The 26,768-nt window shown below is 42.7% G+C and overlaps 1 pseudogene; it reads left to right on the top strand.

Moving 5' to 3' along the window:
• The first annotated feature begins 3,256 nt into the window (after positions 1 to 3,256).
• Positions 3,257 to 3,733, top strand: LOC119533933 (annotated as a pseudogene).
• The last annotated feature ends 23,035 nt before the right edge of the window (positions 3,734 to 26,768 follow it).

The raw sequence follows: 26,768 nt of genomic DNA, 5'->3' as shown, positions 1-26,768 counted from the left end.
AAAAAAAAAAAAACAGCAACAATTATAAATAAACCAGAAAGTGAATGACTGATTAAACTAGTATTCTAAAGTCCATCTATTATTTGTAAGAAGGGGTGTGGGAACCCTGGGCCCCCAAGTGTCTTGAAGACTACACACAGCACTTTGCTTGACCTAGGACAGTTAATGTTTGACCTATTCTCCTTGTCCATGCTAAATGTAATCTATAAATACACCCTCCCTGAGACTCCCTTCTATACTGTTACCTACTAGATAATCTATAATCCTCCCCTCCTCCCTGTTGATTACAATCAATCCCTCCTTATGTGGCAAGCCTGCCTTATGCTCTCATATCCATTGAAATGTCGAGCCCTTATAATCAGCTTATTCAGCCCCCACAAAGTGTGGACTATTTCCATGTTGAGCTCTGAACATGCCGCCATTCAGAGCAGCTCCTGAATCCATTCAGAGAAGCTCCTGAATTCGGGGCAACGTGACTCAACATCCCACCCTGTCGGTAAGCCCCACAATTAAGGCTCATGTCTCAGAACATGTCCAGTGCTTTCTTTAGTCCTTTGGCTACAAAAGCCCTCTTGGGCTGTGACAAGAGGGAAATAGTAATTAATAGTGTTAAGAGTGTAAAATATTAAAGAGTAACCTCTAAAAGAATAGCAAATGAAGGCTTAACTTTCAAGTTAGGAGAAAGAAAAAATGAATCAAGAAAATTGATCAATCCAAAAGAAGGAAAAAATGGAAAATAAAGCATACAAAATATCAGAATGAATATACAGGACAAAATAAGATGGTAGAGATGAGTGAAAATATATTAATAATCACAAAAAATTCAAATAGACTATTTACCAATTAAGATAGAAATTTTCATATTGGATTAAACAAAAACAAAATCTAGGTACATGCTTTTACAAAAACACATCTGAAACATAAATATATAGAAAGTTTGCAAGTAAAAGGATAGGAAAAGATATATCAAACAAATACTAACCAAAATGAAGTTAGATTAGCTATATAAAATCAGAATGGATTAGAGACAAAAGGTATTATAAGGGGGAGATCAACTTCCAGCATAACAGCATGAGGAGCTCTGTAGACCCACTCCCCAGTGAAACTGGTGAAAATTATGAAAACAAGCACATACCTTTTAAAGCCTCTGAAAATGGTCCTAAGGGCATTCAGGATATGAAGAAGCATCTAACAAAGAAAATCTATGAAGATTCAGTAAGAAAAGTAACAGTATATGGTATTTGAACCAATACTGCTCCCTTCCTCTCCTCTCCCAGGTAAGTGAGGTAGCAATCCCGCTCCAGACTAGTGCAGCCAGGAACACAGGGTTACCTGTCTCCCCAACTCCCAGTTGAAGAGATTTCTTCTCAGAAGGAGCAGGAGGTCAGCATTTCTCAACCTCACCCCAGATACCTGTTGCTGAGGCTAAGTGTAGGTGAGGGGAGTCAAATGGTAGGCAAGCCCTTCATCTCCCCTGCCTCCACTCATAGAACAGAGTCTCTACCTAGGGCTTGGCATTGTGAGAATACTTGGAGCCCAAATTGCCCTTTTTCTGGCTTGTAAGGTAGTGGTTCCAAGCCAGGAGAGGCAAGTCAAGAGGACCTCAGGCTACTGTCCCCATCCTCCACCAACCACTCATTTCCTAAAGTAGGGATGTCACTCAGAGAGAAGTTCACCACTGTCCCCATCCCTAGTTCCCAAGAGCCCTGGCTCAGAGATTTTGTCTGGGGGAGAAACAGGTTGTAAAACAGCTCCTAATCTTACAAAGAAACTGACTTCATTTGCAATGGAACACAGAGAAGTTCAAGCTTCAAGTCACTCTCAAAAACAGTGGAGGTTTCTATGAAAGGCAATTGGGAAGAGATTTGTAGATTCAGTGAAGATGTAGGCTAAACTGTAGGCCAGCTAGTCTGCAGGAGAGAATCAGGAACAGAGAAAGCTGGGAGCAACACTCCTGGGGTCATAACAAATATCAAAACTGACATCAGGAATGATTCCTTCAAAGAAGCCACAATTTTATTGGCTTAGACTGCAGTGCAATTTATGTCCCAGGGCAGTGTTAAAAACAATAGAGCAATCAGGCAGCAATTACTGGAGCTTAACAGCTGTGTGTGGTCAGGTACTGAGAAAAAGAGAGCCCTGCCAAACCACTGTCATCCCGGGATGACGGTGGGCACACCCAAAGCTGCACCTCCCTAAAGAGCAGTATCAGATGCTTAACACTGTGGGGATGTGGAAAATAGTCCTCACTAAAGCAATCCACCCAGTCACACAACAAATAAGCAACCACATAACAATAACAATCTCCAGAGGAGAGGGTACTAGTACTTAGAGTCACTGCAATATATTTTCTAAAATAACCAGTTTCCAACAAAAAATTGCAAGCCATGCAAAGCTACAAGAAAGTATATCCTATACACCAAGAAAAATAAAATAGGCAACAGTCAGATGTTAGATTAACTGAAAAATACTTCAAAGTTGCCATTATAAATATCTTCAAAGAACTAAGGGAAATAATTACAGAAATAAAGGAAGTTATGATGACAATGTTGCATCAAATAGATATTAATAAAGAGAGGGTAATTACAAAAAAAAAAAAAAAAAAAAAGAACCAAGTGGAAATTCTGGAGTTGAAAATTACAAAAACAGAAATTTTAAATTCACTAACGGGGCTCAACAATATATTTGAACTGGCAGGAGAAAGAATTAGCAAACTTGAAGATAGATGGATAGAAATTATGCAATCCAAAAAACAGAGGAGAAAAAAGTGAAGAAATATAAACAAAGCTGCAGAAAAATGTGTACCAACATACTTGTAATGGGAGTACCACTAGGTGAGAAAAGAGGAGCAGAAAAAATATGCAAAGAAATAATGGCTGAATACTTCCCAAATTTATTGAAAATGAATAACCTACACAGCCAGGAAGCTCAATGAACTCCACGTAGAAAAAAATGAAAAGATATATACAAACCAGACAAATCATAGTAAAAAAAAAATGATGAAATCAAAGACAAGGAGTAAATCTTAAAAGCATCAAGAGAAAAGTGACTCATCACTGACAGGGAATTCCAATAAAATCAACAGTTGACTTCTCAGTAGAAACAATGGACACTAGGGGGCAAGGGAATAACATATTCAAAATGATCTGGGGAAAAAAAAAAGAAAGAAAACTATTACCAAGAATCATATCAGCAAGGTTGTCTTGCAAAAATAAAGGTAAAATGCTCTTTCGTCTCAGCCACCAACACGCCTTGAAGACTGAGAAAGACCCGGAAACTCTGGGGCCACGTGAGCCATGGCCACGGCCATATCAGCAAATACTGGACGCATCTGGGAGGCTGGGGTAATGCTGGTGGCATGCATCACCACAGGATCAGCTCTGACAAATATCACCCAGTTACTTTGGGAAGGTTGGTATCAGACATTATCACTTGAAGAGGAACCAGAGCTTCTGTCCAACTGTCAACCTTGATAAATTGTGGACCTTAGTCAGTGAGCAGACATGGGTAAATGCTGCTAAAAGCAAGATTGGGGTTGCTCCCATTATTGATGTGGTGCCATCGGGCTACTACAAAGTTCTGGGGAAGGGAAAGCTCCCAAAGCAGCCTGTCATCATGAAGGCCAAATTCTTCAGCAGAAGAGCTGAGGAGAAGATCAAGGGTGTGGGGGGAGCCTGTGTCCTCGTGGCTTGAAGCCATGTGGAGGGAGGTTCACTAAATGATAACAAATGCTATTCCCTTGTGGTCTGAGTGTAGACTCTGATCTGAGTGTAGACAGCATAGTCATCATCAGGAACCCACATTGACCAGATTCTAAGAAGAAATGTGGAGGCCTTAGCTAATCAGCAAACTTGAACCTTACTTTCATTTATAAAATGAGAGTGATACCTGTTGATAAAATTTTACTTGAACACCTGTTTGCATTGGATGGAAGAATGTACCCTTATCTGTTTGGGGATCATGAGCCAGTTTTCATGGGTCACATTCTACAGAACGGCAGGGTGATGGGTCTGAGGCAGTTCTATAGGGCTAAATTCCTGATCCTAAGGGTTTCCTCCTGAGTCCCTTACCTTAGACTGAACCATTCTAGTTATAACTAGAATCTAGAATTAACAGTATTTCTTACAGTCAAAATGTATCTGATAGAGAAAATTGGGAAATCCTGAAGGCCAGAAACCAAGTCAGGTTTTCTAGGGTTTATATCTTCTCCTGTTGAAGCCAAACTATGATAATGACCACTGCTTCTGTGCAACAAAACCTGTAGAGATGTCAAAAATAAATACATAAATAAAGGTAAAATACATTCACATATAAATAAAAACTGAGAGAATTTCTTGCTAGTAGACTCATCTTCTAGAAATATTACAGGAAATTATTCAACCAAGTAACCCTGGATGGTAATCTGAATCCACACTAATTATAAAAGATGGCATAATGCATATTTATCTCTCTCTTTTTTTTTTTTTTTTTTTTTTTTTGGTACATTGAGATGTGGAAGAGGGAAAGTATCCGACTCAGCAAATTAACCCCTGGGTTGGGTTGATTCTGCCATGCCTGACCCTCATCCACATCCCATTGTGAGTCACTGTCTTTGCATTAAGCCAAGTCTAGGTTCTGACTTTGAGAGGGTTTTTGCTTTTGTTTTTGTTTTTTTCCTTTTCAATTATTATTGGGATTGTTCAGATACCATACAATTATTCAAAGATCCAAAGTGTAAAATCAGTTGCCCCTGGTACCCTCATACAGCTGTGCATCCATCACCACATTTAATTTTTGTTCAATTTTTAGAAGCTTTTCATTACTCCAGACAAGAAATAAAGTGAAAGATGAAAAAAGAAAAAAAGGAAAGGAAACTCGAATCCTCCCATATCCCTAACCAACCCCCCTCAACTGTTGACTCGTAATGTTGGTATAGTACATTTGTTACTGTTTATGAAAAAACGTTGAAATACTACTAACTGTAGTATATAGTTTGCAATAGGTATATATTTCTTCCCTATATGCCCCTCTATTATTAACTTCTAATTGTATTGTCATACATTTATTCTGGTTCATGGAAGAGATTTCTAATATTTGTACAGTTAATCATGGACATTGCCCACCATAGCATTCAGTTTTATACATTCCCATCTTTTGACCTCCAACTTTCCTTCTGATGACATATATGACTCTGAGCTTCCCCTTTCCACATCATTCACGCAGTATTCGGCACTGTTAGTTATTCTCACATCTTGCTACCGACATCTCTGTTCATTTCCAAGCATTGAAGTTCATCCTAGTTGAACATTCTGCTCATACTAAGCAGCTGCTCCCCATTCTTAAGCTTCATCCTATATCTTGGTACCTTATATTTCATGTCTATGAGTTTAAATATTATAATTAGTTCCTATAAGTGAGACCCTGTCCTTATGTGTCTGGCTGATTTCACTCAGTATATTGTCCTCGAGGTTTTGTCATCAGCCCATTTTTTTTTTTAATATGGTTTTGTTCACACACCATACATTCCATCCTAAGTAAATAATCGATGGCTCTCTGTATGATTGTATATATATGTGTTCCCCACCTTCACCACTATCTATATAAGGGCATCTACATTTCTTCCACAAGGCAGGAGGGAGAGTCAAAGAAGGCAGAGAGGCAAAAGAAAGAGGAGAAAAAATGACAGCTAGGAAGCAGCAAAAGGAAAAATAACCTTAAATCAAAGTAGAGTAAAGAGTCAGACAACACCACCAATGTCAAGTGTCTAACATGCCTCCCCTATCCCCTCCTCTTATCTGCATTTACCTTGGTATATCGCCTTTGTTACATCAAAGGAAGCATAATACAATGATTCTGTTAGTTACAGTCTCTAGTTTATGCTGATTGCATCCCTCCCCCAATGCCTCCCCATTTTTAACACCTTGCAAGGTTGACATTTGCTTGTTCTCCCTCGTAAAAGAACATATTTGTACATTTTATCACAATTGTTGAACACTCTAGATTTCACCAAGTTACACAGTCCCAGTCTTTATCTTTCCTCCTTTCTTCTGGTGTCTCACATGCTCCCAACTTTCCTCTCTCAACCGTATTCATAGTTATCTTTGTTCAGTGTACTTACATTGCCATGCTACTATCTCCCAAAATTGTTTTCCAAACCATGCACTTCTGTCTTCCCCTATCACTCTGTTAGTGCTCCCTTTAGTATTTCCTGTAGGGCAGGTATCTTGTTCACAAAGTCTCTCATTGTCTGTTTGTCAGAAAATATTTTGAGCTCTCCCTCATATTTGAAGGACAGCTTTGCTGGATATAGGATTCTTGGTTGGTGGTTTTCCTCTTTCAGTATCTTAAATATATCACACCACTTCCTTCTTGCCTCCATGATTTCTGCTGAGAGATCTGCACATAGTCTTATTAAGCTTCCTTTTTATGTGATGGATTGCTTTTCTCTTGCTGCCTTCAGGATTCTCTCTTTGTCTTTGACATTTGATAATCTGATTATTAAGTGTCTTGGTGTAGGCCTATTCAGATCAATTCTGTTTGGAGTACACTGTGCTTCTTGGAGCTATAATTTTATGTCTTTCGTAAGAGATGAGAAATTTTCATTAATTATTTCCTCTATTATTGCTTCTGCCCCTTTTCCCTTCTCTTCTCCTTCTGGAACACCAATGATACGTACATTCTTGTACTTTGTTTCATCCTGAAGTTCCTGGAGACATTGCTCATATTTTTTCATTCTTTTCTCCATCTGCTCCTTTGCGTGTAGGCTTTCAGGTGTTTTGTTCTCCAGTTCCTGAGTGTTTTCTTCTGCCTCTTGAGATCTGCTATTGTATGTCTCCATTGTGTCTTCCATCTCTTGTGTTGTGCCTTTCATTTCCATAAATTCTGCTGGTTGTTTTTTTGAACTTTTGATTTCTACCTTATGTACGCCCAGTGTTTTCATTATACGCTTCATCTCTTTTGCCATATCTTCCCTAAACTTGTTGGATTGATTTAGCATTAATTGTTTAAATTCCTGTTTCTCAGTTGAAGTGTTAGTTTGTTTCTTTGACTGAGCCATAAGTTCATTTTTCTTAGTGTAGGTTGTAGTTTTCTGTTGTCTAGGCATGGTTTCCTTGGTTACCCCAGTCAGATTTTCCCAGACCAGAACAGGCTCAGGTCCCAAAGGGAAGAAATATTCAGTATCTGGTTTCTCTGAGGGTGTGTCTTAGAAAATTGGTACACCCTGTGAGGCCTCGGGTCACTGTGCTTTTCTGCCCAGCAGGCGGCACCTGTTGGCCTATAATTCTTGACTGGTGTGAGGAGGTATGGCCGTGTTCCCCCAGGCTCTGGGGTCTGGTTCTGAATGGAAAGGGCCCCACCCCTTTCCTCTTAGAGAAGATAGACCCCCTAGGGGGAGGTCATTAGCATTTCAATGGTCTCTCTCTCTCTGTTTGTGCTATCTCCACCCTTCTCTGAGTCACAGCACTGGGAACTGAAAATGGCTGGGGCTTTCTCCACCGAGCGAAAAAGAAACAGATAGTCCCCTTCAGACATAGTCCAAGGTGACCCTCTGGCTCTCCAAGGTCAGTCGTCACCCAAAGCCTCTGTCTGTTTTTTGGGGATTCGTACCTGTACTGAGCAGTTCACACTCACTACTTAAAACCCCAGTTGGAGCTCAGCTGAGCTATATTCGCTTGCTGGGAGAGAGCTTCTCTCTGGCACCACGAGGCTCTGCAGCTCAGGCTATGGGGGAGGGGGCTCCTGGCTTGGATCCACAGGTTCTACTTACAGATGTTATACTGTGATCTTGGGCATTCCTCCCAATTCAGGTTGGTGTATGATGAGTGCATGGTCTCGTTTGTCATCCCGCAGTTATTCTGGATTATTTACTAGTTGTTTCTGGTTTTTTTTAGTTGTTCCAGGGGGACTACTTAGCTTCCACTCCACTCTATGCCACCATCTTCTCTCCATTTTTAACTGATTTAAAAAGCAATTATATAGTGGTAGACCAAGATGGCAGCATAAGATGCTCTGGGGTGCCATTCCCCCACAGAACCTTTGAACAAGTAGGAAAATCTGGCAGAGCCATCTTCCTCAAAACTCTGGAACACAGTTAAGGGGTTGTAGTAACTGGGTGAATGCCAAATCAAGGAAATGAATCTTTAAAAATGGTGGGAGAATCTTGTTGCTCACTTGGTGGTCCCAACTCGACCTGGCAAGGGGTGAAGCCAGCCTGACTTCCCATTGTGGGTTCCTGGCCCTGTTCAGGAGGGAGCAGAGTAATCCTTATGCACATATTGCCATGCCTGTGTGTTGGTGCCACTCTATCGGGGAGCAGCCTGAAACACTGAGCCAGGAAACTCATCTCTAGTTAATGCTCTGAGAACTTGCTCTGCAGGCAGAAGCAGCTCACAGACAACTAAAGCAATGTAAGAAACAATTAAGTCAAAGCAGCCTCAGAGAAAGGATTACTGCTTTAAGGCATCCAATAAAGCACCTGGGAAAGGGAGGAAGTCTATTTCATGGGAAGTAAAGGCGGTATTCAAATTCCAGGAAACAGGGAAATTCCTAAGACCACAAGCAGTCACAAACCCAGGACAAGATGCAAGCTCAAAAAAGACAGAGAAGACCCTGTACTTCACATCTACCTTGGGCTAATGTTCTTGATGGAAGGGATAAACTCTAAAAGAGAGCACCAGCCAATGCAAAGCCAATCTGCAAAGACTGGAGGGTGTTTTATGCATTCATTTCTTGTTTTTGTTTTTGTTTTTAGTCCCTAGCACTCAAGGAAACCTCTGTCCTGCCACTAGCTGGATATGAACTTAAGGAATAGACAGCTCAGGGACTAAAGGCCAGCATTAACAGTTTAACATATTAAAATGTAAGATGTGCAACAAAAGATTATAAGATAAACAAATTAAAAGGAAGTGACAGCCCATCCAAAAGAGCAAGATAAAAAATCCAGAATCCAGCAATGAAGTAGACTAGACTTTGGACATACAAGACAAAGATGTTTTAAAAAATATGATACTCAATATGCTCAAGGAGATAAAGAAAATCAAGGAGAAAGAACCAGAGGATATCAGGAAAACAATGATGAACAATATGGGAGAAACTTAATAAAGAGACAGAAATTTCAAAAAGGAACCAAATTCTGAAGTTGAAAAGCAAAATAACTGAAAAGAAAATTCCCTAAAGGGGTTTCAACAGCAGATAAAATCTGTCATAAGAAAGAATCACTGAATTCAAAAACAAGAATATTAAAACCATACAGGCTGATGAGCTGAAAGAAAAAGAATGACAAAAAGTAAACAGAGCCTCAGAAACACTGTAGGACAACCATCAAGTGTACCAATGTATGCATTTGGGAGGTCCCAGAAGGAAAAGAAAGAGAAGAAGGGACAGAAGGAATATTCAAAGAGATAATGGCAGAAAACATTTTTAAGACATATTTAAGACATATTTAAGATTCTGAAAGAGAAAAATTGCTAGCCAAGAATTCTTTATCCAGCAAAGCTCTCTTTCAAAATTGAGGAAGTGTTTAAAATTTTCACAGACAAACAAATTCTGAGAGAATTTGTTAACAAGAGACCTGCCCTGCAAGGAATACTAAAGGGAGCTCTATCAGCTGAGAAAATAAAAAAAAAAAGAAAGGAGACAGAAGTCTGGAGAAGAACACAGAACTTAAGAGTTATTAGTAAAGGTAACTTAAAGAAAAAAAAAAAAGAGAGAGGGAATAAAACAGATCTAACACCTAAAAACCCAAGGATAAGGTGGCTGGTTCAAGAACTCCCTTCAGAGTAATAACTTTGAATGTTAATGGATTAAACTCTCCAATTAAAAGATATAGACAGGTAGAATGCATTAAAAAATATGACCCAACAATATGCTGTTTACAAGAGACTCATCTTAGACCCTATGGCACAGAGACGAAAAGTGAAAGGATGGAAAAAAATATTCTACACAAACTGCAACCAAAAGAAATCTGGGGTAGCTATACTAATATTAGGCAAAATAGACTTTAAATGTAAAGATGTCATAAGAGGTGGTAGGAAGAAGATGGCAGTATATAGAGGAGTGGAAGCTAGTTAGTCCCCCTGGAACAACTAATAAACAACCAGGAACAACTAGTAAATAATCTGGACTAACTGTGGGGGGGAATGCGACTGTCCACTCATCATACAACAACCTGAATTGGGAGGAATGCCCGAGATCACCACATAAAATCTGTAAGTAAAAACTGCAGATCCAAGCCAAGAGCACCGTCCCCCCCACTGGCAGCCCAAACTGCAAAGCCTTGCTGGGATAGAGAGCAGCACTCTCCAAGCAAGCAAATATAGTTCAGCTCAGCTCCAACTGATGTTTTAATTAACAAACGTGGACTTTTCAATACAAGCTACAAATCCCCAACAAGCAAACAGAGGCTTCTTGTGATGACTGACCTTGGAGAGCCAGAGGACCTCTCTGTGTGGGAGGGGGAGACCAGAGGACCAGGTGCTGTCTCTGGCTGATGGGTGAAACTGAGGGTGGCCTTGGACTGGCCCTGAAGAGAGGTTTTCTATACCTTTTTCGGCTCAGTGGAGAAAGCCTCAGCCATTTTCAGTTCCCAGTTCCCTGACCCAGACAAGGGTGGAGATAGCAGTCATAGAGACTATTTAAATGCAAATGATATCTCCCCAGGGGGTGTATCTTCCCTAAGAGGAAAGAGGTGGGATCCAGCACTACTACCCACCTTCCATTCAGAACCAGACCCCAAAGCCTGGGAGAAAACAGCCACTGGCCACACCTCCTTACACCAGTCCGGAGTTACAGGCTGACAGGTGCCACCTGCTGGTCAGAAAAGCACAGTGACCCGAGGCCTCACAAGGTGTATCAATCTTCTAAGACACCCTCAGGGAAACCAGATACTATTGCCTCCTTCCAAGACCTGAGCCTGTTCTGGTCTAGGAAAGCCTGACTAGGGTAACCAAGGAAACCATGCCTAGACAACAGAAAACTACAACCTACACTAAGAAAAATGAACTTATGGCTCAGTCAAAGAAACAAACTAACACTTCAACTGAGAAACAGGAATTTAAACAACTAATGCTAAATCAATCCAACAAGTTTAGGGAAGATATGGCAAAAGAGATGAAGCATATAATGAAAACACTGGGCGTACATAAGGTAGAAATCAAAAGTTCAAAAAAACAACCAGCAGAATCTATGGAAATGAAAGGCACAACACAAGAGATGGAAGACACAATGGAGACATACAATAGCAGATCTCAAGAGGCAGAAGAAAACACTCAGGAACTGGAGAACAAGAAACCTGAAAGCCTACACACAAAAGAACACATAGAGAAAAGAATGGAAAAATATGAGCAACATCTCTGGGAACTGAATGACAATATGAAACACAGGAATGTACAGGTCATGGGTGTCCCAGAAGGAGAAAAGAAGAGAAAAAGGGAAGAAGCAATAATAAGGAAATAATCAATTAAAATTTCTCTTATGAAAGACATAAAATTACGGATCCAAGAAGCGCAGCATATCCCAAACAGAATAGATTTGAATTGACCTATGCCAAGACACTTAATAATCAGATTACCAAATGTCAAAGACAAAGAGAGAATCCTGAAAGTAGCAAGAGAAAAGTGATCCATCACATACAAAGGAAGCTTGATAAGACTATGTGTGGATTTCTCAATAGAAACCATGGAGGCAAGAAGAAAGTGGGGTGATATATATAAGATACTGAAAGAGAGAAACAATAAAACAAGAATCCTATATCTGGCAAAACTATCCTTCAAATATGAGGGAAAGCTTAAAATATTCCCTGACAAACAGACAATGACAGAGTTTGTGAACAAGATACCTGCTCTACAGGAAACACTAAAGGAAGCACTGAAGACAGAAAGGAAAAGACAGGAGTGTGTGGTTTGGAAAACAATTTTGGGTGACGGTAGCACAGCAATGTAAGTACACTGAACAAAGATGACTGTGAGTATGGTTGAAAGAGGAAGGTTAGGAACATGTGGGACACCAGAACAAAAGAGGAAAGATAAAGACCGGGACTGTATAACTCAGTGAAACCTAGGGTGGTCAACGATAGTGATAAAAGGTACAAATATGTTTTTACATCAGGTAGAACAAATGAATGTCAACATTGCAAGGTGTTAAAAACAGTATGGAATGGGGGGAAATGCAATTAGTGCAAACTAGAGACTATAATTAACAGAAACACTGTATTATGCTTCCTTTAATATAACAAAGGCAATATACCAAAGCTAAATGCCTATGGCGGGGCATAGGGGAAGGGCATGGGACTCTTGGCATTGGTGATGTTGTCTGACTCTTTATTCTACTTTAATTTAATGCTATCTTTCCTTTTGCTGCTTCCTAGCTGTCATGTTTTGTTTTGTTTTGTTTTTCTCTCTTTCTTATTTTCTTTTTCTCTTGTCTCTTTACCTTCTTTGACCCTTCCACCTTCTTTGTGGAAGAAATGGAGATGTCCTTATATAGATATAGGTGATGGTGTTGAAAACATTAATACATGACTATACAGGGAACTATCCATTGTTTACTTAGTATGGAATGTATGGTGTGTGAACAAAACCGTCTTAAAAAAATGGGTTGATGAAGAAAACTTGCAGGCACTATGTTAAGTGAAATAAGACAGACATATAAGCACAAATATTGCAGGGTCTCACTGATATGAACTAATTATAATATGTAAACTCATAGAAATATAAGTTACCAGGATATAGAACAAGGCTATAAAATGGGGAGCTGCTACTTATTATGAGCAGAATGTTCAACTAGGGTGAACTTAAATGTTTGGAAATGGACAGAGCTGATGGTAGCACATTTTGAGAATAACTAACAGTGCTAAATGGTGTGGGAAGGTGGTGGAAAGAGGAAGCTCAGAGTCAGCTATGTCACCAGAAGGAAAGTTGGAGGTTAAAAGATGGGACTGTATAAAACTGAATCTTGTGACAATGTCTGTGATTAACTGTACAAATATTAGAAATCTCTTTCATGAACTAGAACAAATGTATGACACTATAATTAGAAGTTAATAATAAAGGGACATATAGAAAAAAATATACCTATTGCAAACTATATACTACATTTAGTAGTACTTTAACAATCTTTCATCAACAGTAATAAATGTACTATACCAAAACTATGAATCCATAATGGAGTGAGTGTGGTTAGGGGTACGGGAGGATTTGAGTTCCCTTTTTTTGTCTTTCTTTTCTGGAGTAATGAAAATGTTCTAAAAATTTGGAAAAAAATTAATTGTGATGGATGCACAGCTGTCTGATGGTACCATGGGCAACTGATTGTACACTTTGGATCTTTGGATAATTGTATGATATGTGAACAATCTCAATAAAAAAAAAAGATGTCATAGAAGACAAAGGAGGACACTATATATTAATTAAAGGGATAACTCACCAAGAAGAAATAACAGTCATAAATGTTTAGACACCCAAAAAAGGAGCTCCAAAATACATGAGACAAACATTGGCTAAACTGAAGGGAGCAATAGACACATCCACCATAATAGTAGCCGACTTCTCTTCTATAGATAGAACAACTAGACAAGGGACCAATAAGGAAATTGAGAATCCAAACAATATGATAAATGAATTAGACTTAACAGACATATATAGATTGTTACATCTCAAAGTACCAGGATATACATTCTTCTCCAGTGCCCATGTTATGTTTTCCAGAAGAGATCATACGCTGGGGCACAAAACAAGTCTTAATAAATTTAAAAAGATTGAAATTATTCAAAGCACATTCTCTGACCACAATGGAATGTAACTAGGAATCAACAACCACCAAAGAACCAGATTTTTCACAAATGTACAGAGGTTAAACAACACACTCCTAAGCAATCAGTGGGTCAAAGAAGAAAGTGCAAGAGAAATTGGTAAATATCTAGAGATGAATGAAAATGAGAACACAACATATCAAAACCTGTGGGATGCAGCGAAGGCATTGCTAAGAGGGAAATTTATAGCTCAAAATGCATACATCAAAAAGCAAGAAAGAGCTAAAACTAAAGACCTAACTAACAACTGAAGAGGCTAGAAAATGATCAGCAAACTAACTCTAAAGCAAGTAGACAAAAAGAAATAACAAAAATTAAAGCAGAAATAAATAAGCTGGAGAACAAAAAAACAATAGAAAGAATAAATAAAACCAAAAGTTGTTTCTTTGAGAAGATCAACAAGATTGACAGACCCTTGGCTAGACTGACAAAGTCAAAAACAGAAAAGACAGATAAATAAATAAATGAATAAATAAATAAACAAACAAACAGAATCAGAAGAGAAAAGGATAATTACTACAGATCCCCAAGAAATTAAAAAAAAAAAAATCAAAAGAGGATACTACAAACACCTTTATGCCAACAAGCTAGAAAATTTAGAGGAAATGGACAATTTCCTGGAACACATGAAAAACCTAGAATAACCCAAGAAAAAATAGACCTCAACAAACCAATCAAAAGCAAAGAGATCCAATTAGTCATCAAAAATCCACCTACAAATAAAGGCCCAGGGTCAGATGGCTTCACAGGGGAATTTTACCAAAATTTCCAAAAAGAATTGACACCATTCCTGCTCAAACTCTTTCAAAAAACTAAAGAAAAAGGAATACTACCTAACTCATTTTATGAAGCTAGTATCACTCTGATACCAAAACCAGTTAAAGACACCTCAAAAAAGGAAAACTATAGACCAATCTCCCTAATGAATACAGATACAAAAGTCCTAAACAAAATACTTGCAATCAAATCCAAAGACATATTAAAGAATTATATACCATGACCAAGGGGGGTTCATTCTTGGCATGCAATGTGGTTCAACATAAGAAAATTAATTAACATAATTCAACACATTAACAATCAAAAGGGAAAACTCAAAGGATCATCTCAATAGATGCTGAAAAAGCATTTGACAAATTTCAACATCCCTTTCTGATAAACACATTTCAAAATGAAGGAACCTTCCTCAATATGATAAAAGACATATATGAAAACCCACAGCCAGCATAGTACTCAATGCTGAGAGCCTGAAAACCTTCCTCTTAAGATCAGGAATGAGACAAGGATGCCCATTGTCACCTCTATTATTCAACACTGTGCTAGAAGTTCTAGCCAGAGCAAATCACCAAGACAAAGATATAAAAGTATCCAAATTGGAAAGGAAGAAGTAAAACTGTCACTATTTGCAGATTATATGATCTTATACTTGAAAACATCTGAGAATTCGAACACAAAGCTACTTAAGCTAATAAACAAATTCAGCAGAGTGGCAGGACTAAGATTAATACACATGTCAGTAATGTTCCTATACACTAGTAATGAACAAACTGAAGAGGCAATCAAAAAAAAAATTCCATTCACAATACCAACTAAGAAAATCAAGTACCTAGGAATAAACTTAACCCAGGATGTAAAAGACCCCTACACAGAAAATTAAAATTTTACTAAAAGAAATAAAAAAGGACCTAAATAGGTGGAAAAATATTCCATGCTCATGGATAGGAAGACTAAATATTGTTAAGATGTCAGTTCTATCCAAACCGATCTACAGATTCAATGCAATTCTAATCAAAATTCCAACAACCTACTTCGCAAACTTGGAAAAGCTAGTTATCAAATTTATTTGGAAGGGAAAGGGGCCTCAAATTTCCAAAAACATCCTAAAAAAGAACAAAGTGGGAAGACTTAAACTTCCTGACTCTGATGCTACTATAAAGCTACAGTGGTCAAAACAGCATGGTATTGGCATAAAGACAGATACATTGATTAATGGAATAGAATTGAGAGTTTGGAAACAGACCCCCAGATATACAGTTGACAGATTTATGATAAGGCCCCCAAATCCACTGAACTGGGACAGAACAGTCTCTTCAAAAGACGGGGCTGGGAGAACTGCGTAGCCATAACAAAAAGAATGAAAGAGGACACCTACCTCACACCCTATATAAAAATTAACTCAAAGTAGATCAAAGACCTCAATATAAGAGACAGTACCATAAAACTCCTAGAAGATAATGTAGTGAAACATCTTCAAAACCTAGTATTAGGAGGCCACTTCATAGACCATACACCCAAAGTACATGCAATGAAAGAAAAAATATATAAAATGGGAACTCCTCAAAATCAAAAGCTTCTGTACCTCAAAGGAATTTGTCAAAAGGTGAAGAGGCAGCCAATGCAATGGGAGAAAATATTTGGAAACCATGTATCTGATAAGAGACTGATATCTTGCATATATAAAGAAATCCTACAACTCAATGACAAAAGTAAAAAAAAAGCCTAATTATAAAATGGGTAAAAGATATGAAAAGACATTTCTCAGTGAGGAAATACAAATGCTAAGAAACACATGAAAAAAATGTTCATCTTCACCAGCTATTAGGGAGCTGCAAATCAAGACTACAATGAGATCTCAAACCAACAAGAATGGCTACCATCAAACAAACAGGAAACTACAAATGCTGGACAAGATGTAGAGAACTTAGAACTGTTATTCATTGCTGGTGGGTCTGTATAATGGTACAGTCACTCTGGAAGACAGTTTGGTGGTTTCTCAGAAAACTAAATACTGAATTACCCTATGATCCAGCAAGTCCACTTCTCAGGATATACCCAGAAGATTTGAAAGCACTGACATGAACAGACATTTGTAAAATGATGTCCATAGCAGCATTGTTCACAATTGCCAAGAGATGGAAACAATCCAAGTGTCCTTGGATTGAAGACATAATACTGAGTAAAATAACTCAGACACAAAAGGAGAGATATTGTATGTTACACTAATACAAACTCCCTGAACAATGTAAAATCAATGTCTTATAATATAGAATGTTGGGAACTATTCTGGTTTGCTAATGCTGCCATTTTGCAAAACACCAGAAATGGAATGGCTTTTATAAAGGGGGGTTATTTGGTTACAAAGTTACAGTCTTAAGGCCATAAAGTGTTCAAGGTAAGGCATCAACAATAGGGTACCTTCACTGGAGAAAGGCCATTGGCACCTGGAAAACCTCTGGTAGCTGAGAAGCCATGTGGCTGGCATCTGCTTGCTACCAGGTTGCATTTCAAATGGCATTCTCCAAAATGTCAGCATCCGATTTCAATGGCCGTCTTCAAAATGTCTCTCAGCTGCAGCTGCACTGAGTTCCTTCTGTTGGTCTGCTCTTTTATATGGTTCCAGTGATTTAATTAAGACCCACCCTGAATGGATGGGGTAATACTCCCATGGATATTATCCAATCAAAGGTCTTTCCCACAGTTGACTGAGTCACATCTCCATGGAAACATTCAATCAATAGGTTCCAACTTAATTGTGATGGTTACATTCACGTGTCAACTTGGCCAAGTGATGGTACCCAGCTGTCTGGTCAAGCAAACACTGGCCTAACAATTGCTGCGAGGACCTTTGTGGCTGGTTAATAAACCAACAGGCTGGTTTATTAAATCATCAGTCAATTGACTGTAGCTGTGACTGATGACTCACCAAAGGGCGTGTCTTCCACAATGAGAGAATGCAATTGGCTGGATTTAATCCAATTAATCAGTTGAAGACTTATAAGTGAGACAGATAGAGGACCTTCACTTCTTTGGCTGCCCAGTGAAGCGTTTCCTGAGGAACTCATCGAAGTTGCCAGTTCATTTCCTGAGGAGTTCATCGAACACATTCGTGGAAGATCCCAGTTCATTTCCTGAGGAGTTCGTTGAAGTTGCTGGTTCGTTTCCTGAGGAGTTCGTCGGACACCTTCCTTGGAGTTGACAGTTTGCTGACTGCTCTACAAAATTTGGACTCATGCATACCCACAGTTGTGTGAGTCACTTCTATAAATTTTATAGTCATAGACACCTCTCATTGATTCTGTTTCCCTAACTAATACAACTTGGTACCAGGAGTGGTTCTTGAGAAACAGAATCTTAAAATGGGCTTTTACAATTTGTTTTCTACTCTGATTACATTCAAAGGCACTAATGACTCTATTTCCAATAATCAACAGGGCACTGACAGTCCATGGCATGAGCTGGAAAGGAGATATGCAAAATAGCACCGTTTGATTCTCCTAATCATACTCTAGTACGAAGCAAGGCTCTCGGTGACAGAATTGAAAACTGTCACCTTCCCAGAGTTTTGTAGAATTAAGAGGTATAATGATGTTGGCTGGTTGCTCTTAGATACTTTGAATAAAATTGTAAGAGAAAGGGATGAGCTAAAGGCTTCAAATTCAAAACTTACATGCCATATGACAGATGTAAAGGTTTCTATGTGGTGCCCTGAAAGAAAATCTTATTTCCTGTGCCCACAGACTTGAGGTTTCTGAAAACCAGATGCAGACTCTCATTGTACAAGTAGCAGATTTACAATGTAAACTAAAATCTCAACCTCTCAGGGTGTCTGCTGTTAAAGTAAAGGCATTGATTGGAAAACAATGAGATCCGGAAACTTGGGATGGGGACATATGGATTGATAATAATGGCAGTGAGGACATTGGAACCCTGGATTCTGCTGAATCATTATTAGATTTACCTGTAGAGGACTGTCCTGATGAAACAGCTTCCCCACCTCCAGTCTGCCCTAAGAAGCTTGCCATCCAACCCCCACCTAAAGAGATTAACTGCGGTCGCGTCTACTTCGTCGGGGGGGCGGCCGGTTGCTGAACCCTCGGCTCTCGGCGTTGCTCGGAGGGTACCGGCGGCGGGGGCTCTTTCCCGGAGGCGAGGGCGAGGCGGGGGACTTGGCCAGGTCCCCGGCGGTGGCGTGCAAGGTGTGGAGGGCGGCGAGAGGAAACAGGCGGGACGCTTTTTTCAGGAGGATAAAACCAAGAGCCTTTATTAGGGGAGAGTACAAGTTTATATAGGCTGGCATAGAGGGCGGGGGTTGTATGAAAAAGGGGCGGGAGTTGCTCTGGCAACGGTGCATGCGCACTGGCAGTGGCGGGAGTTGCTCTGGCAACGGGGGTGGCGGGCAAGATAAGGGGGGGCGGTTTTCTCTGGCAAGCTTCCTGGCACCCAACATGGGGCAAGATATTTTGGGTGAGGAAATGGGGCCTGCATCCGGCCTCACTTTCTCAGGCCCGGGGGGCTGTGGAGGGTGCTACCGCCCGTGCCCACCACCCTCCCCAGGGGCTGATCAGGTCCCCCGGCCTAGGCCCGCCAAGTTGAAGCACGTAATCAGTATCCCGCATTTCCCCCTTCTTTTCTAATTACAGGAAGAAGCTTACCGGAGAGATCCGCTAAGGGATGAGGGAAAGGGGAGGCCGGGGAGGGGAAAAGGGTTGACGGTTGCTCAGAGAGGCTGGAGCTCGACGTTGGTGTGGCGCCCGGGCGCTCGAGAGGGGCCTCGCTGCTTGCGGGATGGATGAGGGTGGTGACGCTGCGGAGGGTCAGCTTCTTCAGTAGAGGCAAGTCGTTGATACTGGACTTGCACAAATGATGAGAAGACAGCATTGGCTTGGTTTTTAGCAAGTTGGACAATTAACAAACACTGGCGAATTATAGGGACTAGTAGAAGGTTCTATGTGGCTTGCGTCCAATTGTTCTTGGACAAGGGCTTGGAGTGCCACTAATTTGTGCGTGGGAAGGGGCCACTGCTCTACCCATATAGGTTCCTCAGTATCCCACTGCAGAGGAACGGGCGCTGGAGGTGTTAAACGAACAGTGGCGCACATTACTGGGGGGGCTGCGTGGTAAGCACTGCCCCAGAGGCGGCGAGGATATCACGGCCCCATAAAATTTGGTCTATGGTGTGTAGGAACAACAGGCGGAAGGTGCCTGAGTGGCCTTCTTCATCCTCCCACTTAATGGGTCCCATGGCCTGAAGAGAAGTGGAGGTACCAGTGGCTCCCACTACCGAGGGACCATCGAGAACCATGCACATGGTGGCATACTGAGCGGGCATGCAAGAGACTTCTGCCCCTGAATCGAGCGTGCCCGTGTACCATTGCCCCCCTATTTTTAATTTACGGGTAGGCTTTTCCGGAGTGATTGGGACTGTCCAGAGAAGCGTTTTATTGCCGGTGAGGTGATAAGTTTTATTAGAACCGGCCGGCACGCTGCCTCTTAGGGGCGGGGCTGAGGCTTGCCCCGCTTGGAGTTTAAAGCTTGCTCAGCGTCTTGGCGCTGATTGACACCGGGGCAGCGGCAGAGGGTTTTGGGGTTATTTTCGCAATCGCGCGCCCAGTGATAGCCACGCTAGCAGCGTGGGCAAGGAGTGGGAGGGGGGCGCCCATTGTGGAGAGCCGCTTCCCGGGTTGGGGCCTAGTGAACGAGCCGCGACCTGCTCTAGAGTTAGGGCCTGTTGGACGCGCCGAGACCTGCTCTCGAGTTACCCCCGCCCATCGAGTGAGCCAAGATGGCGCCTGCATCCCGTTTCCGCATATGACGCTTAGGGCGGCGGCTGCCTGCTAGCCTATTGTACACGCTTACGTAGTGCCTGCACATTGGTTGTAACTATCGTATATAAGAAAGTGCCCGCGCTAGCCTCGGAGAGACACAGCCCACAGGGAGCCGTGCCTGACGGCCGCATAGAGGTTGTTCTCCCACGGGGTGTAAAGCCTCGTGTGGAATATGTAACAGAGAAAGTTTTCTTCCTGGCTCCAGTAAAAGGCTTGCATTCACTGCCACTGTGTGCCTCAGGTGTCAGTTTGTCCGTGTCTCTCCCTCTTTCCCTCTGTTCTCCTTGCCGGCCGAGGACAGGACGCGTGGGACCGAGCGAGAAGGCGCCGGACAAGTGGTGGCCCGTACGGGGAACTCGAATACTCGACCAAGCTCTGACCAGCTGAGCTGGTGGTAGACAGCGGACTTCCTGCGCCCGGCCAGCGCAAGAAGGTGAGTGCTCCTTTTACGTGAGAGTCAGAGCCCGTGGATTCTCAGGCGGTCCCGGGGACTCGGAAGAGCTCTCCGAGTGGTTGAAAGTACAGTGCCGACTGCAAGCATGGGGCAGTCTGAAAGTTTACCCTTGTTAGCTCCTTTAAAAGCCCTCCTGAAGCAGAGGGGTATTTCAGTTAGGAAAAGCTCCCTACAGAAGTTTCTTAATGATGTTGAAATTTTTGCCCCCTGGTCTCCCTCCTCCGGCAGCCTCGGTCTGCCTTCTTGGCTGAAGTTTGGTCACGATATAGATTGGGCGCGTCGGACTAACATTTGTCTAAATCCACCTTTAGTCCCTATATGGGAGACCGTTCGCACGATCCTTGAACTGGGGGTTGGCCGCGAGCCACCCGGGAGGCAGGATGGCGCTGCGCCATGCCAAGATGGCGAACTTCCTCCTTCTTCTCTCAAGGAAAGGAAATGCTCCGGCGATGACGTCAACCTTAAGCTGAGTCAGAAGCCGCATGCGCTTTACCCCGTCCTTTCGCAGGGCGGAGCTAGTCCGCCACCTTGTGGAGCTAGTCCGTCATCTTGTGTTTTAGACCCCACCCTTTCATAGGGCGGAGATGGTCCGCCATTTTGTATCTTGGCCACACCTACCGCGCCGCCATCTTAAGAACCCTTTTTTTTTTTGTATGCCAGGAATGCCCTGTTCCACTGAAGTTACAGCTCAATTGGGATTGCCGGAGAATTTTAACTTTACACTCAAATAACTTGGGTTAACACCATTATTCACTACCTAATATAGATCTCAGTTAGAATGGCAGTTCAATCACTTTAAAGTCCTGTTAAATGCTAAATTCTGCGTGGTAGAAATAGTTCAATTTCTGTATCATATATAAATATAAAGATACCAACTCTAACAAAAGGCAAAAATCTCTTACAATTTATTTAAAATATGGTAGTATTACTAAACAACAGAGAGTGAATCCATGAAAAGGTTAAATACTCTAAATTTATAGGCTTATTGGGAATGAGGTAGAGAAGAGCAAGATATTTTAGCAGCTGGAAAAACAGCTTGGGATAGAGATGACAGCTTGGTGCTGCATAACATCTAGTACAGTGCCTAAAGTAAAGGTTAGCAAAAATATATCTGGATGGTTATAAATGAATAGAAAAAAAATAACTTGGGAAAGTAAGTGCTGGTGACCGTCAGCCGGTGGCAGGTAATGTTTGGTTTAGATTGTAAAAGATGTTCAGACCAGGATGGGCTGCGGGAAGGGGAGGCGAGAGTGTGTGCAGCAGTCCAAGCACTTAAAGAAAGAGAGAGCCGGCGAGAAAGGGTGGACTGGATGCAGATGGGAGCTCCCACCTGGGCAATGTTTCCTTGACATTGAGAGCACACTGCTGGGGGCAGCCACGTTCTTGGAGTTGTGTTCCGTGTGTTGCTTGGGAAACTCTCCTTTCTTACGGTGGGCATTTCGATGCTGTTGACTGGAATGGATGCATTCATGTTGTGGTGCTGCTTTGAGGAAAGACTGCATGGTTTTGTTCTCGGGGAAACATAGTTCATGGTGGCGGCCATGTAGAAGAGGTGCTGAGTATATAAATTATATAAACAAAAGTTTGATCCGGACAAGGGAGCCACGTCTTTCAGTTTGCTGTTGAATTGTACTATTAAGAAAATTTCCTATGCTAGTAAATAAAACAGTATTTGTCTGCTCATACTTTTGACTCCATGTAAGACTGTCTATTTGCATAAGAGAAGGAAATGTCCTGATAAAGAGTTTAAGGTCTTGCTTTCCAGAGAGATGATTTAGAATTGTCTTTAAAACATAACATAAAACAAAACAAAAACCTCATTTTACTATCACAGTGCAAATCATTTCCATAACATGCACTGGAAAGTTTTTCCCTGGTGGATTGTCTTTAGAGTTTAAAGGAATCTTATCATATAGCTGCATGCACTCTGTACTAAAATGATGAACTCTTTTAATTTACAGATCTTTGTTTGCTGATAATTTTATTTTGCAGCGGCATAAAAATTTAAGATTGTGGATTAAAAGAAACTCTATAAGGTGGAAAAGGAAAAATTTGCTCTGAAATAATATGATTTTGATATAAAGCACATGGTGAGCTTTCTGTTAGAAAGCAACCCTGTGTTGCTCCACCATTACTTAGGTTTTAAAGCTATAATTAAAGGCCTTAGCCATGCCCCAGATTTTACGCTAGCCATCTTGTAATTTCACAAGTATCCAAAATTAAGCTCCCCTTAATAATAACCTTTCCAGGGTAGAAGTCTCTCCCTGAGAAAAATGTTTTTCTTTTCTCTTCCAGCGCATCAATAACTCGTGCTATAACCCATCCGGAGACATCCAGTCCGCACACAACCGGAAGTGGAAAGCAGTCCTGCTTACAGGTTTATTCTATCACTAATCGTATGGAGTACCACTTAAATTACTTTTGGCTTTCCTTAATTGGTCTTCTGGCTTCGCTGTTTGCAGCCGGATTAGCAACAGTTGCCCCAAAAGATTGGAATCTATTAGAAAGATCCCTGCTTGCTATAACATATTTGAGCATTGTAGGGCTTTTCACTTGGCTAGCTTGTCTCCCTTAACAGGGAAAGAACCTATAGCCTCTAGTATGGCCTTGTTGTACCTACTGCCATTTAAAGTTGCCACCTTACATTTTCTCCTGCAAAGTATGCTTAGTGAGCCAAGTATCGCTATCTTTAATCCTAATCCCCACCAACCTTGGAAATGGGCCTTGGCGCAGTGGGAGGATTCCACAGTTGTACAAACCCAAGTTACGGCAGGACGACCCTCCTTTCTTGTCAACGCAACTGATCTGTTTCCCACTCCTTCCGTACGCCCCACTGGTTGGAATCAAGCCCAATACTATATGTGCCCATCCTCACACTCTGGAAGATCTTACTGTAATTCTCCCAACCAATATTACTGTGCATACTGGGGATGTGAAACATTATCCACTCATTGGAAGCCTTCCGTCACTGATCATTACCTAACTCTAAAATGGGCCCCCTTGAACTGCAAACCACCTGAAGAACCCATTACCTGGGGTATCTATGGAGGCCATCACCACATTGCACCTACAGGTACCTGCTCACATTTAAATCTCAGTGTGCAACTTCCTAATGATCCCTCCTGGTTGCTCGGTCGAACCTGGGGCTTTAGGATTTATTGGAAAGGAGTCGACCCAGGTTCCCTTATTCTTGTAAAAAAGGAGGCTGTACTAAAAAACCCCTCTGCCATTGGTCCCAATAAGGTCATTAACCAAAATTCACAGCCAACCACCCGCACCTCAGCTCCAACCACCCGTACCTCAGCTCGAGCCAGCCACGCCTCAGCCGCAAGCAACGCGACGCCAAAACCACCACCCAAACCTTCTCTGCCCCCCTCTCATTATTCCTCTCCCCTTCTCAGCCTTATCCAGGCAGCCTTCACCTCGCTAAATGTCTCCTACCCCAATTTTACTTCCTCCTGTTGGCTCTGCCTCTCCACCACTTCCTCACTGTATGAGCCCATCGCCTCCAACTTCTCCTTTTCAGAAAGTGCAGAAGACAAACCCTCGGAATGCAATTGGAATACCTCAGTTATCCCCCTAACCTTTCATTCAGTCTCCTTTACAGGAAAGTGCATCCGCCCTCGTTCAAGTAACTCTCCCAATCTCACAGCCTGTGCCAGCTATTCGTCTCCCAGTAGCTCTGCCAAGTTTCTCATTCCCCACAACTCCTCCCAATGGCTCTGCTCCTCTACAGGACTTACCCCCTGTCTCAGCACGAATGTCATCAATGAATATAATGAAACTTGCCTCCTGATTATCCTTATCCCTAGGGTCCTATACCACAGTGAGGAAGACTTCTTCCTCCGCCTGGAAACAACTGCAGTTCCTGCCAAGCTGCAAAAGCGAGAACCCATCACCGCCCTCACGGTTGCCACCCTCCTAGGTCTTGCAGGCGCTGGTACCGAGATTGCTGCATTAGCCAGTCACAGTCTCGCCCTAACTCATCTCCGGGCTGCTGTCGACGAAGACATCCGTCACCTACAAGACGCTATTTCCCATCTTAAAAATTCTATTAATTCCCTCTCTGAGGTGGTGCTCCAAAACCGCCGAGGCCTCGATCTTCTGCTCCTCAAAGAGAGAGGCCTCTGTGCCGCCCTAGGGGAAGAGTGTTGTGTGTATGCCAATACCACAGGTCTTGCAGAGAACAGTCTAAAGAAGGTCCGGGAAGGACTGGAAAAACGTAAAAGAGATCGTGAGGCTGCCAGTTATTGGTCCAGTTTCTTCGCTCTCGTCCTCCCATATATCCTTCCCTTTCTTGGCCCCCTAATAATAATTATTCTAGCTCTTGCCTTAGGACCATACATCATTCGCAGAATCGTCCAACTTGTGAGGAAGCAGACCGGTGCTATCTTTTACCAGCAACTCGCCACCTCTGATGACCACTGCTCCGGAGGACCAGCCAATCCTCCGCGACCCCGTCGCCATCGGTCGGCTCGACGGCCACGAGGCTTTTCTCGGTCGCAAAAGCATCGCACCGACGCCGCGCTCCGGCTTCTCTGAACTGTTGGACTTTGAACCTCCCTCCGCCTGTGACTCCTTCACCTAGCCCGCAGCAGCTAAGCCATCGACAATCGACAAGACGCTTTGTCACTGCTGAGCCCCCGACTCGCTGAACTATCGTTGATTCCCTTTACTCCTCCCTCATATTGAACAGCAGGCTCTCGACTGATCGATCCCCTTCGGGGTGGGGCACTCTGGGGCAGGGTTCGCGGCAGAGTCCATAGCCATATCCCGGATTTAGCTGATAGCTCCAGCAGTCTCAAATTTTGTCTCAGGCAAGTCTCGTAGGTGGGAGCCCGGTGACGGCCGCACGGAGCTCTGGCCATTGCACAGAGACGCCTAGTGACACCTTTGACGCTGGATGCCACTCTCCTGTCCCAACTATCACTACCCAGTTACAAGGCAAAGTCCGGTAGGGAGAGTCACGTCGTTTCCAGCTCACGGGCTCTCCGGTCTCTATATGAGGTAAGCATTCTGGTCGGTGCCAGAGGTTCTGCCGTGAAATGGCAGGGGCCTAGTCCAGACTCCCCAAAGCACCAAAACATGTAGTGGGTCACTCGAGCCCACGGGAGTACACTCATCAATGGAGACACTGGGTGAAATATATAAAAAAGGGGGAGATGTGGAGAGCCGCTTCCCGGGTTGGGGCCTAGTGAACGAGCCGCGACCTGCTCTAGAGTTAGGGCCTGTTGGACGCGCCGAGACCTGCTCTCGAGTTACCCCCGCCCATCGAGTGAGCCAAGATGGCGCCTGCATCCCGTTTCCGCATATGACGCTTAGGGCGGCGGCTGCCTGCTAGCCTATTGTACACGCTTACGTAGTGCCTGCACATTGGTTGTAACTATCGTATATAAGAAAGTGCCCGCGCTAGCCTCGGAGAGACACAGCCCACAGGGAGCCGTGCCTGACGGCCGCATAGAGGTTGTTCTCCCACGGGGTGTAAAGCCTCGTGTGGAATATGTAACAGAGAAAGTTTTCTTCCTGGCTCCAGTAAAAGGCTTGCATTCACTGCCACTGTGTGCCTCAGGTGTCAGTTTGTCCGTGTCTCTCCCTCTTTCCCTCTGTTCTCCTTGCCGGCCGAGGACAGGACGCGTGGGACCGAGCGAGAAGGCGCCGGACAGCCCATTGCGCGGCATGAAAGGCGGGCGGTTGACCTCCGCATTGGGGCACTCCCGGGCAAAATGGCCGCTCTGCCCACACTTGAAGCAACCAGCGGTGGCGGCTAAGGCGGCAGTGACAGCGCCAGAGACAGCCTGGGCTAGGGACGCGGCAGCTGGGTCAAAGGCGCTGCAGGCAAGTACCCAATCGTGTATGCTCTTCTCCCGCAAGGGAAGGATAGCCTGCTTGCAAGGGGGATTGGCTCCCTCGAGAATGAGTTCTCGAG

The sequence above is a fragment of the Choloepus didactylus genome, chromosome 5 (genome assembly GCF_015220235.1).
Source record: "Choloepus didactylus isolate mChoDid1 chromosome 5, mChoDid1.pri, whole genome shotgun sequence".
Lineage (NCBI taxonomy): Eukaryota > Metazoa > Chordata > Mammalia > Pilosa > Megalonychidae > Choloepus > Choloepus didactylus.
This window is presented reverse-complemented; position numbering and strand designations above follow the sequence as displayed.